Genomic DNA, 18,926 nt, shown 5'->3' on the forward strand with positions numbered 1-18,926 from the left:
TACACTGCCGGCAGGATGCAGAGCGCAATAACAATGCGCGCTGCACTAAGGACACAGGATCTCCCACACCTTGGTGCACCAGTACTTATAACCCCGTGGAAACAGCACACAGCCAAAAGCATAGTTACATGCATTTCAGAAATAAAAAACCTCCACTTTTCTTGGTCAAAAATTTTCGCAACACCAGCTCGACCGGGAGGGAAAGACACCACAGCTCGTTGTTGCAGCTCATATTGAATGCAATAGAGCGCAAGCAATGCATGCATTGGCGACGGTAACAAGTGCAGTACTACAGAAGCATACATTTGCCTGTCAATCAGTTTTTTGCCGTTTTAAGCACACATTTTATACCTCTATTCATCAAAGTTGTCATTTATCTCCACGGGATGCTTCTACTAGTACTTTCACACATATGACTTAAAGGTAGCACTGAAAGCCAAAGAACAAAGTGCTTCCACGTCGAATGTTTCAGCATTTACGAACAAAACAGCATGTGTAGCTGTGCATGCTGTTCAATATATAAGCAAGCACTATTTCCTGAAATATATGTATGCTCCATTTACTGACAGTGACCTGCTTATACCCAATAACTTAGTTTATTTTTCACCATGTGCTTGCATTGAATATTCCACAGGCATTGTAAGTTAAGCTACCAGAATAACAATCAGCTAGTCTAAGGTTACCTAATTGAACAAAATCATTGTAAAATTTGTGACGAAATGTCAGTGTTTATTTCATTCAAGAGAAATGGTTACATAATAATGTTTGCACATTTTAAAGGTAAAAAGGAAGATGAGTAAAACCGTACTAATACAAAGACATAAGCACCGAATAATGGCACAGGCTTGTTCAATTAAATTTTAAGCAGAACAGTTTTTTTAAATAACCTCACTACGAACCATCACGTTTTCATTCGAAAAGCACTGCACCTTATTATAAAGCATAGAAATAACCAGTCACATAAGTAAGAACAAGTCTGAGTGTGTCTTTAACACAAGGATAAAAAGTTGGGCGAGTTGGTACAGTAACATGATCTTGGATTGTAGCGCGAAGTGACACAGACACAGACACAGACTAGAAGCAGACAGGATGAGCCCTAACTCTCAGCTAAATTTTTATTGAAACGACGAACACACACACACACACACACACACACACACACACACACACACACACACACACACACACACACACACACACACACACATATATATATATATATATATATATATATATATATATATATATATATAGTTGACTGCAAAAACCGCAGCACATCATGACTATTGAATACATAGTAGTAACATGAAGACGACAAACAAAAGCTATCAGCCATCAACTGCATGGCAAATCTGAGTGCAAGCTATTCTCTTATCAAGTATACCTGTAGGCATTGCGACCAATGTGCTCCCAAGATGTACGAGGCATTAGTCATTGCAGAGTTGTAAGGACATGGCAATCCTAGGATGATTATGTTCTTGAGGCTTTTTTCCCCACTTTCCATCTTTTGAAACTTGTATACTTTAGTCATGAAAACAAAAATGCTATAACTGGCGTGTGATAAGTTTTGCATCTTATTTCCTAGCAGCTCATTGAAACGAGCCACGATGACAAATTTAAATGCTGTTACCTCATCAGACATTCAAATTTCTTAAACACAAACAAAACCAGATAGGCTTTAGAGTGAGCATCACTTTAAACCAGTGTAATGTATTTAAGTTATTGCACCACTTTGTGCCAGGTAAAAACGTTAGAAACACAAAAAATGCTAAGATTCTACGGCCAACCGTGAAAACTAAATAAAAAAAATCATAAAGCTTTCTTAAACGGGTACAGGAGCTTTACAACTGGCCGTCTTGGTGATGGACACGCAGATAGATGAGCAGCCATTCCACTGAGACGAGAATGTTGAGGGCTTCGCATGGAAGTCTGTGAGATGCTGCAGAGTAGTTCTTGGTCCACGTGAAGGAGGTTGCTTGCATACACGTCTGGGCCACCATACTGAATGCATGGTGTTACCGGAACCTTTTCCCCCTGCATTGTGGTAAAAAAGCATGGTTAAGTTTATACGATATTTAATATGCAAAAAAAAGAGGTGAGGCATGCAGACAGGACACGAGAGTAGAGAAGTGAACACGAACGCGAAAAACATGAAAAATTTCATGAAATTGTTTTATTAGATAAAATTTTTTATACTATGTGTCATTCATTATGAGGGTTCATAACCGCAACACATTTAATACAGAAGCAGGTAGAATTATCGGTTTGGTCAGTTTGTACAAGCTCGTTTGAGGCAAGAAATCGAGTTTCACAAACACAACCTCAACATTCTTGATTGAAAAAGGAACACCTCACATGACATGCAGTCCTGTGAGTGGGAATTGCACAGTTCAAGAAAAACAAATTAAAACTCACAGACCGATCCTGAAAAAGGAATAAGCACCTGCTACTGCAAAAAGCGAATTAATTGATAGGTTTTAGTAGCACAAGGGCATTTTTGGCCAATGAGCGCCAAGTCTATACTGCAAAAGATAAACTTAGTGCATCTTTACAAAGCAAATATATAAAGATGACTAATGCCTCTCTGCACTACAGTTGCTTTGCTCTAGCGTGAAGTCATTTTAATGCATGCACACGTACATACACATGCTACATCCAAGTGTAACAGCTGCAGAATTAAAATTCGGCAGCAACAAAGTCGCAACCTTTAACCACTGATCTCAAGCTGTACTAGTGACTGGATGTAGTACCAATATCGCCAATGACGAGTTGCACTCTTTCTGCCCGATGTTATGCTGCTCTTATGTCAAAGATGAGTTACAGTCGGCATTGAGGGAAAGCTGCCCTCAAGAGCAGCTCTTTTTGTGTTATTTCTAACCAGAGACCAATGAATTAATATATTTTTAGAATGAGAATGACACAGAAAAATTGAGTACGTAAAAAATTTGGTACATTTTTCTGGAATTAACTTGGGGGTTAACGGCTAAAGCGGCAATCCAGACACTAGAACAAGTTTCGACATGTTTGCTACCAGTGAATGCTAGAAGATATGTTGGCATTCTGTAGTTTTGTCCAACAATGCAAAAGGGATTCTTAATAACTGAGGAAATAAATGGAAAAGTATCATGAAGTATATTTCGTGAATGTAATGCAGAATCACTGTAATGCAGAATCACTCAACTTCTGTTACTATATAATCTCCACTTGATTAACCTGCACTTTCTGAACTAGTTCAGGAGGTGCTGCATTTCACTACTCATTCCACCAGTTCAACGTGGCAGCAACTGCACGTTGTGATTTGTTCTACTTAGTGCAGGCTTTGTACAGGGCGAGTTCACAGCATTAGAAGGCAATGTCCAATGTGATTTCTGCACCATTAAATCTGGCAAGAAATTGTGGAGTTCACTTTATTAATCAAGGGCAAAAGTTTGTTGACACAGCTGTCTGACACCATACAAAAGAAAAAAGTTAAGCCTAGAGTTCAAATTTTTGGATTTACGGAGCATGGTATGCACTCATACACCGGTGAGTCAGGATGGCACTTTCTAGCTGCTCTTCGTACAAATGCACAGCAAATCTTCTTGTAGACCAAAACTTTCATCGAGGCCTTTTAAGTAAATCAGGGAAAGTACACAGAAACAGCTGGTACATACATGTCTATTAGTAGAATTAAGGAAAAGCTTTAACTCCAGTTTTAAACGCAGCGGAGAAAAAAATGCTGCCAGAGGTGACTCAAACGTAGCACTGAACCCTGAAAAAAACCAGCTGTGAAAAACACATTTCCCAAATAGCTTACGATTGAGTCGATGACATATGCATGGCTGCACAATGCGGCTGAGGCGGGACCAATTCGCAACAATTACCCCAAAGCTCTACTGTCACATCCTTTGGTTTTTCCAAAGTGCTACTTTTCAACTAATTGGTTGCTGCTCATCAACGTGCAGTTTTCGCATAGTGGCAAGAGAACAGGGGCAATAAGGGGGAAAAAAACATTTGATGCACTCACAGGCCAAAAGTTCTCTAGCACACATTAGCACAGCTCGTATGACGTCCCCATCACAAAGCATTTCTTTCTTAACACTATTTCTGTGATGGTGCTCAGTTATCGTCCCCCTTCCACCCCCTACCCGACCCCACCCCCACTGGCAACACAGGGTCACTCAGTCAGTTCACTTCGCAAAATTCATCTCAGTCCACATCTTCTCGGTCCTGTAAGGCTAGGGGCCAAAGCTGCGCTAATCCCAGTTGAGCGCCTTTCGAAGACACCTCAGTAGTCTACCAATGCCTTGGACGATGACCACGACGATGTCGTCGGTGGTCGTGACCGGAAGTAATCTTGCGGTGGAGACCGTGACCTTGATCGGCTTCTGGATAGATAATAACCGCAACTAGATTAGAAGCAATATGAAATTTACTGTTTTAGGACTTAAAGAAAAGAACATCGCCATTGACCTAATAATGCTTACGTCCACTTCCTAGATTGCAACCAAATCTTTATTGCTCTTTTAGCTCACATATTAATGGCTATCTCGCTTTGTCTGCATCATTATCTGACTATATAGTATGGTCACAACCTAGCTTGCAACAAAGCCACTACAACTTGAACAGTTCTGCACAGTCACAAGAGAAAGTACGATAGGATGCATTAGGCCATCATGTAAACATTAAAATATACTGTAGATGACAACTACATGCCTCTTGCAGCTGCAATCTTATACTAAGTCTTATAATAAGTGGGTGTTCCTTATAAAGGTGCACCGTACTACTGGAAAGGCAGTGCTCCAAATAAAAATCTACAGTCACCACAGATCCACGACTTCCACCCACCTTCGTCGTGAGTAGTAAGCTGGATTTCTTGTGTGCTCTGGAGGGGTGGGCACGTATGATGACTCGCCTGGGGGGCGGGGTTCAGGGCTTAGACTTTGGCTTCGCGAGCGGCTGCCAGAGCGACTGGAGTAGCCGTCACGGCCGTCTCGGCTTCCATCGGGTTCGTAGTCATAGTCGTCCCTTTCCTTGTGCCTCTTCTCCCATTCCCTAGGTGGCAGCATTGCAAAAACTAAGTCAGCCTGTGGACACAGGCTCACAGTGAAAGCAGCATCATTATGCATCCCAACTGCAGCAAGCTCCAGTTTACTCCAGAAAAAGAATGAAGCTTAACAGAACTCCCTGAAAGTTGAAGGGACACTGACGGGAAATTATCAAGCAGAGTTAGGTCAATAGACTATTCATCTGGAAGTCCATCATCACTTCCTGCGTTACAATATATAAGACTTCGTTATGTCGACAATTGCCACTGAAGGTCCAACTACTGATGCTCAATTTAAATCTCCCACAGCAAATAGCACGAGCTGACAATCGCCCACATGACCTTGCCCTTTGCGGCTCTCTGTGAATCGGGCAGTACCGATGTCATGCGACAGCTACCACAGTCCAAACTACTAGGCAGCACCACTCAGGGTTTCCCATTTTCACCATTTTCTCACTTAGAACTGTTCACGCTACAAATGACTGATTTGTTATTACAGAAGCTTACTCTTTCAATTCAGCTTGACTTAGTAGTTTTCTTAGTATCCTGTTAAGGGCACCAACATGACTGTGAATTAACAGAATAAGGGGAAACGTGTGGGTACAAACACTGCCAGTGATATAAAGGCCAGGAACCTCTGCCAAAGCAAGGTGCCAATGGCCAAGACATATGTTGATCAGATAAGTAGATATGTGAGGTATGGAAATGTGTGTTGATGTAGATCTAATGAATTGACCGATTCTATCCTGCTGACTTTCTCGACAAATGCTATTTCTTACTACTTTCCAGCCACCAAGACAAAATTCCTTCTGATCCATTAAAAAACCCAGCACTACCAGTTTCAATTTCCGAGACCTGAGTGGCTTTTTTCCCCACTGTGAACCTCTCCTAACCACAGCTGAAGCTCTAAAGAGTGAACATGGATCTATATCACCAGTGAACATGGCATATCACATGAAATGAACATGGAAGTCAATTTAAAAATTTTTTCGCTACTATCAGCACGCAATAAATGTACGCTTATGACATATATTTGGATATAAAAACACATTCTTTTGGTTGACTTTGTTATTACTACGTTGCACTATATAACTTGTACGCATCTCCTTTGAAGCTGTCATGCTAGTCTGGTCAATGCCCAAATGTTCCTTTTCATGAATCTTCCTATATCAATCATGACGCCTAGGCTATATAAATTACATTGAAGTTTGCCTTCAATTGCTTAAACCTATGTATCCTGCCAAGTAGGTGTTTGGAGGTCAGTTCTGGCCATGAAAAACACGATCACGTGGAAATTGAATATATCTTTCAGCTACTAGCATGCACACAATCTTCTCTATGCCTTCTTTTTGATATGACACCGACAGAAATGCATAATTAGGAATGACTGGGCCTTAACCCTTTGAGGGTCGAATTATTTTGAAAAAAACTTTCCCAGGTGGTCAAATTACTTTATTGCGGACCTTGAATGTACAAAATATGTTAGGTCGGGAATAAATAGTCAAAAATAATTAGGAACAGTATTTTGGTGTCTGCATCACTCAGAACTGCAAAATGTTCAATAGTATTTCCGAGCATGGAACTCCTTGAAACACGGGTCTGCGCACAGCGCCTTATCGCAGTCTGCACACCTAAAATGCGTGTCTGTTCTCTTGAAGCGAGTAGTTGTGTTGGCGCACACATGCCATCTCTGCGTACGGCTGCCTTGGGCAGAGGTCTGAGGCACCCTCTCACGTAAGCGCGTTGCCGCGGAGAGCGAGAATACCTTGTGAACGGCGCTGATAAGCAAGTGGTGATAAACAAGCTAAGAGCAGTGCCAATCAAGATAGAAATCAACTTCCGCCGCCCCTGCGAGAGCGTGCCGACAAAGAGAAAGACCACGTTTCAAGCGCCTCCGTTGCGATCACGCGGCGGAACCGAAACCGCGTTGCCACTGAGAGCGAGAATACCTCGCGAACGGCGCTGAAGCAAGCTAAGAGCAGCGCCAATCAAGATAGAAATCAACTTCCATCGCCCTGCAAGAGAGTGAAGACAAAGAAAAAAATGACGTTTCGCGCGCCTCCGTTGCGATCACGCGGCGAAACCAAAACCGCCAAAGGGGCGTTGCCGCAGTCTGAGCGACGCGCTGAAGCTAGCAATCAGCTCTGTTTATCTCCCCAAGAAAGTAGCACCAAGTTCAAACGCATCTTGTAAGTGCTAAGAGGTGGCAGCACCTCCCGATGAGCGTTCGTCATTATGGCGCGAAATTTCAAACGGAGGGTCGGAACCGTATCCGTATGGCAAAGACCTTGCGGGACAGAAAACCGCCGCCGTACATGTACGGCGAAAACCTTCAAAGGGTTAAAAGTCTGGAAATCATTCACACACGGCTTTTCACTCTCCTACCAGCACCACAGCCCTCGATTCTCCAGAGCAAAAGTGCAGCCAACTACTCAATGGTACTCGAGTGTAGTGTGACAAGGATGTTGTGCAGTCATTCTAGTATGGTGAGGCAACTGCATAACGGTGTATTGCAAGATACCGCTAGCCAAGACAATGTTCTGCAGAAACAGTAGGCGTTTTTGGGGGATGCGTGAAAGTTTTTTCAAAACTAACACAATGCTTCTGCACAGCTGGCATTGTCTTGAGCACTTCAAAAGCCGTTGCAGGCACTGTTTACCGACTGAAACATTTTGTTATAATGTACATGAGGTTCGTTCAATTACCAAAGTTTCTTCAATTACTACCATCGTCTGACCAAGCAAGCTCATGGCCAAGCACTGCGGATGTGTTTTTAAAGATGCACTGGAAACAAAAAAAATACACTTGAGCTAAAATAAAAATAGACTAAATTTGTTGCAAGTGCCAGGCCAATGAATTGGTGGTCGTGCCAAATGCATGACATAGCCTCCGCATAACATGCACATAGCTGGCCATGGACTTGGCACTCAACTGAAAAGGAGCATGCAACGCTACGCACTAGCACCATGCGAAGCACATTAAATAGCAGTGCCATGAATCGTACAGCTTCCTACAGAAATCAATAGAAGGAACTCTGATGCCAGTGCCTACGCGAGCTGCAAGTGTGGCAGTCCAGCCAGCACAGGAATGATGGATAGTGTAGGCAGATGTGCCTGAACTCCATACTTCTAGCTTCAAACGGCCTTGTGGTGTTGCAAATTACTCATTGTCAACAAAGGTGGTAGCTCAGAAATTGTGGAAGACAGTGTGCCATTAAAAAAAGAACAAAAAGCCGCAAGAATGTTTGAAGCAACAAGCACGGAGATTATACAAATCTATGTACTACCCCCGTCATTCCCACGGCAGCTTAATGATAGCAGTGACAAGTGTTCCCTCTAGTTTTTCGTCAGAAACTCTACGCCATGCTTAGCCTTTTAAAACACAAAAAAAAACACAGCAACAGTATAAAATACATATGCACTGTTTTCATAATCTTGTGGTTCAATTATTTAAGCTGGTTTTTTACCGTAAATACTGTTTTCCTTCTTGCTTGTTCGCGTCACAATTTATCAAGTTTGTGCAAATGCACTTGCGCAAGCTTTTTACTCTGTCCGCTATGTGACGCTCGTGAAAATACAGTAAACGACCGATTTTCCGGAAGCCAGATTTTTTGAACATGCCCGATAATTCGGATGGCTTCTCGGCACCACCACTATACAACAGAGTCAGCGTATAAGAGCACCTAAAATTTCGGACGCTAAACCTTTCACCTCCGATTTTTGCTCTGACCGTAGGTCCGAAACGGCATTAATCGAAGCCACCACCGCCGCCATTTTGATTATCTCACCACCTCGAACCGGCGCTCTGGCACGCCGTAGCCGTAGCCACCACCGCAGCAATGCTACGCCTAGCTGCTTCGACGTTCGCTATTAAGCTTTTGACGTTCAGTGCTGTGCTTTTCATTGAAAGAATTCGCCACTGTCCACAATGGCATCGACTCCACCTTTGTAATCCTCGCCGTTGGCTTCAAAGCTCGAAAAGCACAACACGTTGAATAATGCCAGTTCCCGAAAGTCAGCCTCAGCTCCATACAGCAATGATACGCGGTGAAGCATACGCGAAGTGTTGCGGTGAAGCATACCAAGAGTGGAAAGGAACAATTGTCACAGGACGCAGTATGTATACCTTAATTATACACGCGTGCACCCACAGTCTTCCGTCACAGTACGAACACCGATATGACTAATATTAAAGTCTACTGGCAGGTATTCAGAGCTTCCTCGGTAGTGCCTGTGGCGATTTGAGCCCTCCAGGGTAAGAAAGGCATGCATTGATTTTTTTGGATTGCGAAATTTTTCGGATGCTTTCGCAGCCCCTAGGGAGTCCAAAAAATCTGATATCGACTGTAAATGCATTGGATGTGAAAGCTTTATACTGCCTCTGTGTTTTTCATGTGCTAAAAGGCTAAAATGTAATATTGGCATGCCCAAACTGGCATTCTTTCAAGTTATATCTCTATGCCATGATCCATGTGCAGATCTAACGAACCTCATAACAGGCTCGCGTGATAAGCCGAGTTTTTTCCTAAAACCATTTTTCCTAAAATTTAGGATTCGCTTGATATCTTCAAGAACATCAATTTTGAGCCCCCTAAAAGGATGCCCTCTAATGCACCCCTACCCCCTCCTTCGGCAGTGAACATTTAAACTAAAATGCGGGGACGAGATGATGCGGAATGACAGCAGTGGTGGCAGCACGCAGAGAGATGGGGGCATGGCTTCTGCACTTGGCACAGAGCTGTGGGCACAATTACCATCTCTGTCATCATTGGATCGGTCCCGTCCAACGGGAGATTTTCGGCGAAGGAGGAGCAGTTCGAGAAAGACGCCGGACCTACCTCTGGCGAAGACGGAGGGCCATTCCCCGCAGTTCCTCAGCCCGATCCTGGTGGAGCAGAGAAAATGGTGGGATGCAAGCATCAGATTAACTGACTGTATCATCGAGTGTCCATACAGGTATGTCAATCAGGCAATCGCGAAGTGCCTGACAGACTGATCAAAATAAATAAATTAATTTTGAGGCGCTATGTGCCAAAAGCACAACCTGATTATGAGGCACGCCATAGTGGGGGAACTGAAGATTAATTCTCACTATCCATGGTTCTTTTATGTGCATGTAAATGTAAATGCGGCTGCCCCGGCGGGGTAGAACTCGCGACCTTGAGCTTAGCAGCTACCACAGTGGTCAAGTGTCCGACTGGTTGAATTTATAAGACTCGATATAACTGTTTAAACCAACTCCTGGCTTGATAGAGATGCTACTCTCATATGACTAAGCCGCCGAGCATTTCTACGGGGGTTGGTCAGTTGATTGAGCTGAATTGCACAATAGAAACCTTCTTCGAATGGTGGTGTCCAAAACATGATGCCTATTTTGTCATTATTTCCAAAGCCTGTTCTCGCAACCGTTGCCCCTGCTAAAGCTGGTAGCAGAGGGCGTCAACAAAGGCAAACAGGCTATGGTGTGTAGTTTGGAGATTCACTGTAGTTTCAGCACAAAAGCCTCAAGAACAACTAGGATTTACTGTGCCTACCCATCCTAGACGTTTTCGAGCAAGTGCTTATGGAGTTTAATCATGACTGACCACCATGCCCTTTGACACTGCATAGAAAAGCTCATGGAGGCTGCATCTCGCTCATATAAGTGGGAACAATCACGTTATACAGAAAACCATGGCATCCAAGATTTCAATGCATCACATTGTATGCAACAGGGGCAAAATTTAGCAATCACAAAGGGCCACGTGTGAAACTATTGCAGGTTTCAGCAAGCAGTTTATCAATGAAATGGCTGCATACTGCTTCCCGACCTTATTCCACAAACAAGCAATTCCTTAACACAATGCCAAACCTTTATTCGACGTTACCAAAACTTGTGACATCACAGGAGGCCGGTGCAGAAACATCTAGGTGGCATCGCCACCCTCCTTTTGTTTATTTTTCATCATTTCTGGCTTGCCGAATTTTCACCTGCAGGAAGAGGCTCACCGATTTCCAACTCCGATAGTAGTACAGTTGAACCCAGTTATATCGAACTTTCAAAAAAACACCTATCAGTTTGATATAAGTTTGCTAAACTGGTCGTCGTAAAATCACATACGAGCACTTTGTTGATAAAACTAGCTTAGTTTCACATGAAATGGTCCCGTACCTGCTTGGGCAACTTCGCTGCCCTGCGACAGCGCGCACTTCTCCACACTGCCTAAGAGTTGGAGCAGCTGAGGCCACAACCTTCCACATTTACGCAGAAGTGCTGGACTAGCGCGAGTGCAAGAATTATCTCAGAGGATGTGGGAAAAGGATTGTCGCTGCTTTTTTCATTGTGCCCGCTTTCACTTGTGCTCGATACAATGTCGGCAACGTAGTTTTCGTTTTCTGGCTCTCTCGTGGTCCCGGCACCATCATCCGCACTCATAAACTCATCGCCTGTCGATTTGTCAAATGCTTCCGGAAATTCTGACAGCTAGCTCCAAGCTTCGGCGACACCTGAAATGGCTTCGTCACACTCATAAGCATTTTCAGAGTAATCACGAGGCACACGGAAGCTGGCACGTCTGAAGCAGTTTCGGATGAACCACTTGTACACGGCCACCTTAACGTCTTATACATGGCCGTGCGTACATGTCGGATGCTACAGGCACAGTGTCGTTTGCCTGCCTTAGCACCTAATCTCGCTTTTATTCTTCAAGATTGTGCTGAGAGTGCACCTCAGAATCTTGTACACCGTGGTGACATCAGACTTCTTACCGCATTCGACTCGATATATGACTTCGAGCTACATGGGCCTGCCGCTTCGCGCTAGCCATCATGGCAACACTACAGAAGGCCCACAAGTCACAAACACAATGAACGAGAAAAGCAGCGAGGCATCCATCTCGCACAAGGGCACAAGAGCCTCTGATTGGCTATCTGAGCAAGCGCTGCGGGCGGGCCAGGATCACATTTTGCAGGGGGAGTCGCCAACTCACCCGATGCGGTGCGGTCATGGTAGGGAGAGCAGGTGGATGGAGACGCGCCGCCGGGCTAAACCAATTTTGGCATGTGTCGGTGGGTTTCCCCGCCGCCACAAGGGAAAGCGAACTTCCAGGGCCACTTTTGCTCTATATGACGTTCAATATATCAGGAGTCACTGATATTTTTGTTCAATGTAACCGTAAATTTCGCTATATATACTCGTAACTATACCTTGTTCAGAAATTGTTCGATATACAGGATAACTTGATGCAAACGGTTTCGATATAGTCGGGTTCAACTGTATAGTAATCCTACACATCTCAAATTAGTGTGTATCCAGGGTTCTCCCCAGAAGTTTTTGAGGCTTGAACATCTTGCAACCAGAGGGAAGGGAGGTTACACATGCAACTGAGCCTCTCTGTCTCTCTAGTACTACCATTCTACCATTTTGAATTGTAAATTGCCTAATTTTACATTTTGGATGTATTAACAAAACTAACACAAGCTAGCAATGCAGTTTATCTCGGATGCCAAGCTTCACTGGGACAAAGAAATGCACAGCTTGCCCCTGTCAAAAGGTGCCCGAAACACACGCCGGTGCTTCAAATCTGCATGAGGCAATCAGATCGAGCACTTCCTGTGCCCACGTGGCAGCAGTAACGAATTGTGATGCTAGTTTCATCATTTTTTTTCTCTTCTTTTGCTTTAATTTCTGCACGGCAAAGGCTCTGTGGCTATCTGAAGCCCAGATCACTCCTGTTTAAGAAGGATCCGAAACAGGGGTGTTGCATCACCGGAAAGTCGCACAATCAGTGGGGCGATGGCACCTGCTGATGGACAATTTTCTAACAGACTTTTGTTGACAGCGCACCAAAAAAAAGTGATCTCTTTCAACTTTGACATGACTTATCCTTTTAACATTTCCCCACGTGATAAAGGAACGGCCGAGGATCACCCTCCCCCAGAAATAAAGAATATTGACTGGTTAACTGGAGCAGTGGGCAGCAAATTGCACATTTCCACCACGACATTTCCAAGCTCTAGCTCAAAAGCTCCCATCTAATAAATGGGAACAGAGAAATTTCTTTGGGCAACCAATGCACTGATTTTGACGAGGTTTGCTGCACTTAAAAGAAAAAGTTAAAATATAGCAACAGTTGGAAGTAGTTTTTCAATGGCACTGCAACTCTCCCCTCAGCAGCGCCGTTCAATATTTCCATCTCCCCCTGCACGACCCTGTTATTAACGACGCAAAGTGCTTGTAATTAAGCGTTGTGTCGTGCAATGTATTGGCATGGCAAAATATCAATGAATTGATCAAAATCAATAGGAAACCCTGTGCTGGTCTGCAAAAGGCATCAAGATTGCATTTCTTTGACAGAGACCCAAACAATTTTTTTTGTCAATGTCAGCATGTACGTATAAAAGAATATTGAATACAGTGCAGTCCACTTATAACGATACCACATATAACGATATATTGGTTATAACGATGGGTCGACATGAGAGTGTCATTTTATGCATTAGGTCTATGGGGAAAAAAACCATTTATAACGATAGGTTATTCACCGCATACCGGATATAACGATCAAAATTTTGCCGTCTGGACGGCGTTTTCCGTGCCAAATAATCGTAACATTTGCGTTGCTTAGTTCCCTGAAACGAACGATGTCGAGACGAGGCGATGTTTACCTCCGTAAGTTCGTATCTGCTGCCATTACCGCGTAGCGCGCCCCGCCTCGCCCCGGCGCACCGGAGAATAGCTGAGTAGGCGCAGCGCGCCACAAGATGGCGCTAGCTGCTTCATGCACGTCGGCCACAGTTGCTCCGAAAGATAGAGAGAGAGAAAAAAAAAACGACAAGCAAAGCGGTGCGGTGGCGAATAAAGCGTCCTTCCTTTTCTTAGATCACTATCATCCGTCCCGCGTCTCTCTTTCTCGCGATAGGAGGCTGACGCCACCGAAGCAGCGTGCAAACAACGGTTCAACCCTGTTCGAAGATGGCGCCGACAAAGCCCAAAGCTGTGTCGCTTGACACGAAGATGGATATATTGCAGGACTCTCGATGCGGCTTCAGGTGAGCGCCCTTGTGAAGAAGTATGAGCTCGCCCAGTTAACGATATCAACCATCTTGAAAACCGGGAGCACCGCAAGTGTGAAGGCAGGAGCTATCAGCGGCCATGCCGATCAGCGGAAAAGGGGTTAGAGATCCTTTGTACGCCAATGTTAAAGAGGCGCTTTACCAGTGGTTCATCACCAATTTCTTCAAAAATGCGGGCTTTGTGCGTAAAGACTAACTTCCCCAACCCACTGAGACCAACACGGTGGAAGCCGTTGACATAACTGAGCTCTGGGAGCTCGTTCCTACCGTTGACACAAGTGGTGCGTCGAAGGAGGAGTTTTGACTGCAGACAGGGCTGCCTCGTTCCGCGATGAGGTCACCGACGAGGCGATTGCCGAAGATGTGCTGTCTCGACAGACGGCAAAGTTGTGCGACGGTGGCGACGGCAGCAGCGACAGTGACAACGAGATTGAAAGTGGCTCCTTGACACCAACCTCGATGTCCATGCAAAGTGAACTGTCGTCGATCGACTCCTTAATTGATTTTATGCATGCTGAAGGATTGCCGCCAGTGTTCGCGCAGCAGCTGGAATCCATGCACACCGCGGTTGTGAAGCTGAAGCTGCCGCAACAGCAAGTGCGATTTCGGACTATTTCGGCGCGCCTAACCCTTGACACGGTCATTGGCGCTAGAAATAAAGTTTGTTTTTCACGGCCTACTTTCTACATCATCTATTCTTTAAAGCAAGTAGCGAATTCGAAGCTGCAAAGGTATGTTCCACGTTTCTTTTTTCTTTAATAACTGCAGTCCAGATATAGCGATCATCGGTTATAACGATCATATTTTTCGTCTTTCTCGATATCGTTATAAGTGGACTGCACTGTATAATGAACCCATCCTCATTTTGACATTGACTTCAGAGTATTGAAGTTCAACTTACCGTATTTACTCGCACAATGATCACACTTTCTTGTCAAAAATAAATTGATGCAAATTCAGGGATGCGATCATTACGGGGGTTAAATTTCCCACAAAGAAATTTTTTTTTTTCATTTTGCATTTGCTGCGGGATGACAACAGATCAACAAATAGGCGGCTGCCCCTGTATGTAGTGCGGGGCACGAAAACAAAGGTGGCGGCCGGCGGAGCAAGCCGAACGCGATTTTTATTCTTCTCGTGAGTACATTACGTGCATTGAAACAGTTTCTTCCGTATCAATAATGAATAATATCGTTAATATCGGAAGTTTGCAGCAGTAACATAGCCATGTCCACTTTGAGGGGACAGATACAGATGGGCGCGCTTAGCTGCCAGTGACATCAGAACACATGGCGGGCATGCTGCGGAAACTGCGGCATTTGTCTTCACTACTATCCTAATACGGCACGTTTCCGCTAAGGGTAGGCAAATATCTTAGCCGTGTTACAAGCGTCGGCGTATGAATAGGGTACACTTCTAACATATCAGTGTAAACGTGGCTGCTATCGTTGCCGCTCACGATTTATTGCGTGACCATGAGTGCAGACGAGAAGAACCGAAAGGCACTTTTTTTTGTTGTTGTTGACCACAGCCATTATAAAGCCTACACATAATAAAGGCGAGCTTGGTTGTAGCCTTTTTTTTTTTTTGTCATGGAAATGCAGAAAGTAATGAAAGGAATGAAATGGGGCATCTGCTTGAGAATGGTTGGTGCATGCAGACCGCTTGGTTTGTCTTGAAGAGTCGTTCGCGTAGCATTCGACAGATAGCGCGATTATTATTAGCTAGACTTGGCACACAACATATCGCTGCGGCAAGTTCGGGGTGCGATCATTAAAAGGGAAATAAGAAAGAGCGAATTTTGATGACAAAATTCAGGGGCGCGATCATTACGTGAGTGCGATCATTATGTGAGTAAGTACGGTACTTGGCATAAAGCTAATGTTGAATTCCAATGGCGGAGTCGGAGCAAGTTTTCTGCTCATTTCGGAGCAAGTTTGTTCCAATGAGAGAGTCGGAGTGGATTCAGAGCGGGAGTCACTCCGTGGAGCAGAAAAAGATGCCCTACCAAAATCGACGGAGTGGACCAGAACTCTGCGTGACGTATTTCCTTTACCATGTTTGTCTGCTGGGAGGCGCCACCGGTCACGACTCGCGAGGAAGCAAAAGCTGCTGCACGCTCAACGAGATATCCATTCCGCACATTTAGAAAAACAGGTGAGCGGCGCTGAAGAGACAAGTGACCGGTGCGGTGGTGCTGGGAGCAAACAGAGGAAGGAAATGACAACCCGCAAGGCATCCTGGGTAACTCGGCGATAGAAGTTCCGCTTCCGCTTTGCTCCGGCGGCACAGGTTGTGTTCCACTTGCGGATATAGAGGCGTTGCTCTACGCCAGAGTCGAGTGCTCGCTCGCGGTGTCGGTCGGCTGCTCCGACTCCGCCATTGGAATTCAACATAAGTGGTACAACTAAGCCAGCACATTCAATAGCACACTGTACTCAACTAAGAACGGGAAAACGGCGATACGACAAGTTGTCTCAGGGCGTGCTCACCCAGCGTTCCTGCTGAATCTTGTCCTGCTTCTCACGCTCAGCCCGCTTGTCGGCCTTGTCTGTGGAGCGGGGAGAAAGTTAAAGAAAAAGGGGAGAAAAAGATTAAGCTAGAGGCACGTGGCAAGAGGTGCTGTAGCACATAAAACGATGTCTTCAGAGATGCTCACACAAGACCTACACATATGCAGGGTGTTCCAGCTAACATTAGGGAATGCGTTGCAATGAGCGTAGTTATTTCTTTTTTCAGTAACGGGTGTTACACCGTGCAGTTGCATAATCCCGCTGTAGTTTTTTTGTAATACATTCACTACGAGTAAATCGTGCAGGAAATAGTTACACGCCCCATACTAGCATGATGAAAACAACGAAATACCATTATTCAGGACACAACAACTTCCCTATTGAAACACACACACACACACTTTATTTATTTATTTGCTTAATCTCTAACTAGCCGAGTATTTATTTGCTTAATCTCTAACTAGCCGAGTAATTATGCAATGAAAGCTCGTTAAGTTGAAATTTCCTAATTCCAACTGACAATTCGAATTGCTCTGTTGGTCCATGCAAAGTCTTACGCATTTGAATAGAAAAACTCCTGCAAATTCAAACTCCAAGAACTGTGCAACAGTTATTTCGAACAAAGGTCCTCACTCCCACGGGCCGCTCTTCAGGCAAACCTGAGCCAAAAGTGAAATTTCGATGTGTTGCTAGCTACCTTAATTAATATCACGTGCCGTTAAAATGGCGAAGGATGTTGGACACGTGGGAGCACGACATGCATCCCGCCTCCATAGCTCACGGTTCCCCCCCGCACGGTCACCCTCGCACCCACAGCAAGGCACACGAGGGGCATTCTTATCGCACTTGTACTTTATATGGAACCTAGGCTTTTTCAAGCACGCGCTGATGGTGGAAAGATAAGAACTTTTCAATGTGAGCCCAGTGGGGGTGTTAACACGGTTTTGTGCGCCATACCGCACAATCGATCGGGCAGTATATTTAAAGGGGCTCTTTTTAGTTGGAACTTCATTTTATTAGAATAAATTTCTGGCCCCCTCGACGAGATTCTACTATACAAAAAATACTCCTAGTGGTGGAGGACTACTGATGACCGAACACTGTCGATTCCATGCTCATATATACAGTGGAATCTCGATGAACGGAAATCGCTTAAAGGGCCACTGAAAGTGTTCGGACAAATTTTGTAGACGCGTAGGGTACAGCTAAGGTAATCATTCGCACCACAATTTGTGTGAAGCATCTCATATTAAGTAAGCTACGGACGATTACAAGTTGCCTTCCTCCACAATCACGAAATTTCTCCTCAACTCATTCGCCGAGTGATCGGGGCTAAGCTCCACCTTCATTGGCTCTGCGTCATGATGGCCACGTCGTGTCATCGACTTCCTGTTCTCTAGGAGCGAGCGCGCGAAGCCTCTCCAAACTCTCCATGAGCTGCTTGGCAGTCGACCCCAAGCGAGAGCTATCAAAGCAGTGTGCGTTGCAAGCATTCTGTTGCAGCGGCGGACATGTCTGATATTCCAGAAACCAGAGGCGAGCTGGGCGTTTCGACGGATGGGTGAAGGCATAAACTCAAGCTGATGAAGGAACTTTAGTGTAGATGAATGTGAGCAGCCTGATCGGTCTGCACAGTCCAGCCACCTGGTGGCACAGAGCTTACCCAGCCAAACAAAGAGCTAATATTGCATTAACCAAGTGTAAAACATTTAAAAGAATTACAAAAACAATGTGTTAACGATTACATTCCTGTGAAAAATTTGCACCAGCAGCAAAGAAGAATGCACTTCGTTACTGCTACTGTGTTTGGTTGAGCTGTGCCACCAGGTGGCTGCACCATTCATGTTTGCGCTTCTCCTCTACCCGTGAACTGGCTCGGTCAAACGGCCCGGCCTAGCCTCCTTGCACTTGCGTTTACCCAACTACTAGACTCACTAAACGCTCTAGTGGTAGTAATCCACCGGTGTAGAGTGACGACCGCAAACGCGGAAATCCTGGCGCCAATCGAATAGCGACTGTCCGATGCACTGCAGCCACTCCTCTCATCTTCTGCCTCGTAGAGGGACACGATGTCGCAGCTTGACATTTTGCCAGTTGCTATGTTTGCAGCCTGCAACGGAACAAAGGCAAATCACGGTGCTCACGAAAAGACTGAGACCGACACTGACTGTGGAGCTCTCGTCAACTCGGAGCACATGGTAACACATGCAGACGACACTTGCTGTGTGCCAGAAGTGCTCAAGTGCAGTGAAGGCAGAGTGCATTCTCTTTCTGTTACTTTCTTTTTACAGAAACAAGTTAAATAACATTCTAATTATTATGAGCAACATTAGT

General features: G+C 44.8%; 1 pseudogene; it reads right to left on the bottom strand.

Annotated features, from left to right (window-relative positions):
• Window positions 1-3,381: 3,381 nt before the first annotated feature.
• The window catches only part of LOC142588257 (uncharacterized), a 67,093-nt pseudogene continuing 51,548 nt past the window's right edge, over window positions 3,382-18,926 (bottom strand).

The sequence above is a fragment of the Dermacentor variabilis genome, chromosome 7 (assembly GCF_050947875.1).
Source record: "Dermacentor variabilis isolate Ectoservices chromosome 7, ASM5094787v1, whole genome shotgun sequence".
In the NCBI taxonomy this organism is placed as follows: Eukaryota; Metazoa; Arthropoda; class Arachnida; order Ixodida; family Ixodidae; genus Dermacentor; species Dermacentor variabilis.